This window comes from Colobus angolensis, unplaced genomic scaffold (assembly GCF_000951035.1).
Source record: "Colobus angolensis palliatus isolate OR3802 unplaced genomic scaffold, Cang.pa_1.0 Scaffold91, whole genome shotgun sequence".
Classification (NCBI taxonomy): domain Eukaryota; kingdom Metazoa; phylum Chordata; class Mammalia; order Primates; family Cercopithecidae; genus Colobus; species Colobus angolensis.
In genome coordinates this window covers 1,973,573-1,975,653 of record NW_012123043.1, presented here as the reverse complement: position 1 = coordinate 1,975,653, position 2,081 = coordinate 1,973,573, and the positions used below count along the sequence as shown (strand labels likewise).

General features: G+C 42.4%; 1 pseudogene; it reads right to left on the bottom strand.

Annotated features, from left to right (window-relative positions):
* Positions 1 to 428: 428 nt before the first annotated feature.
* On the bottom strand, positions 429 to 1,579 carry LOC105504394 (annotated as a pseudogene).
* Between the last annotated feature and the right edge of the window lie 502 nt (positions 1,580 to 2,081).

Here is a 2,081-nt window from a genome sequence, read left to right as displayed (position 1 = left end):
GACAGATTTTTGGTCAAGTTGTTTTCATTAAAGAGCACTGATTTTAAAAATCTAATAACTTAAAACTGCCACATGCAAAAAAAAAAAAAAAAAAAAAAAAAAACCAAAAAATGGCCCACAAAACATTCTCCTTTCCTTTTAAAGGTTTTATGATGCATTATTATCATTAGCCAGTCTTTTACTATTAAATGGCCAGTTGAAACAAACAGTTTTGATTAAGACTGATCTGCAGGTATTAGGGATAATATTTATTCAGCCTTCTGAGCTTTCTGGGGAGACTTGATGAACTTGCCACCTCCCAGCAGCCTTCTTGTTCACTACTTGGATGACACCATGACAGCTGTCTATCTTATATCACGAACAGCCAAAGGATGCAGAGGAGGATAGTCAGAGGACTGCTCAACATGCCTGACTTGGCAGGAACCTCATCAACAAATGGCAGCATCACCAGATTTCAAGAACTTAGGGCCATTTTCCAGCTTCTTACCAGAATGGCAATCAATCTTTTCCTTCAGCTCAGCAAACTTGCAAGCAAGGCAAGCTGTGTGACAATCCAGTACAGGGGCGCTGCCAGCAGGGATTTGGCCTGGATGGTTCTGGATAATCACCTAAGCAGTGAAGTCAGCTGCTTCCATTGGTGGGTCATTTTTGCTGTCACCAGCAACATTGCCACAACGAACATCTTTGACAGACACATTCTTGATATTGAAGCCCACACTGTCCCCAGGAAGAGCTCCACTCAAAGCTTCATGGTGCATTTCAACAGACTTTATTTCAGTTGTAACATGGACTAGAGCAAAGGGAACACCATGGTGGGTTTGAGAACACCAACTTCCACTCAGCCCAAAGGCACATTACCAATACCACCAATTGTGTAGACATCCTGGAAAGGCAGATGCAACTTGTCAGTTGAAGGCATTGGTTTGGATGGACGCAAGGCAGAGCTTCTAGAAGTGTGGTTCCACTGCATTGCCATCTTTATAGGTGACTTTCCACCCATTGAACCAAGGCATGTGAGCACTTGGCTCCAGCATGTTGTCTCCATTCCAACCAGAAATGGGCACAAATGCTACTATGGCAGGTTTGTAACCAATTACTGTAAGTGCTAACTTCCTTAACAATTTCCTTGTATTTCTTCTGGCTGTAGAGTGGCTCAGCGGAATCCATGTTACTAACACCAACAATTAGTTCTTTCACACTCAGTGTGGAAGCCAGAAGGACATGCTCATGGCTCTGCCCATTCTTGGAGATTACAGCTTCAAATTCATCTACTGTGACACATATGTGAGCAGCAACAATCAGGACTGCACAGCCAGCCTGAGATGTGGTTGTAATCATGTTTTTGATAAAGTCTCTGTGTCCTAGGACATCAGTGATAGTCATATCTGATGGTCTCAAATTTCCAGAGGGGAATGTCAATGGTGATATCACACTCAGGCTCACCTTTCAGTTTATTCAAGACCCAGGAATACTTGAAGGAGCCCTTTCCCATCTCAGCAGCCTCCTTCTCCAGATTTTCAGTGGTTCTTTTGTCAATGGCATTACATTTATAGATCAGATGGCTGGTAGTGGTGGACTTCCCTGAACCTGAGGTCCAAGACAACCATGTGTACACAAATTTTATTCCTTTTCCACTGTGGCTTTTAGGGGTGGTTTTTACAATACCTGTGTTCTGGTGACAAACCTATTGCAAAAAAAGCTATTTTTGTTTTGTTTTGAATTCAGTTCTGTATTAGAAGCCTCAAGAGTGTCCATTTTGAAACTACTAGATATGCTTTTATACCTCAACTGGACATGTGACTATGAGCAAGTAAGACATGAAACCTCTTTGATAACAAGTCCCTGGATTGTGACCTAAGTTTTTCACCTTTGCTCCCTCCCCGCCACACCCAGGCACCTTAGATGACACAAGAAGGCTAGAGGTGGGCTGAAGTTGCTTTTCTGCCTATGTGAGATAAAGCTCTGGTGAAATATTTTTCACTGGGCAGTGGGCCTTTGTTATTCATCTGGAGAACACATGGGTCATACTTCAAAATGGTATTTTTCACCTCTTCCTGCCAAAAATAAGAAGTGAGCTTTCT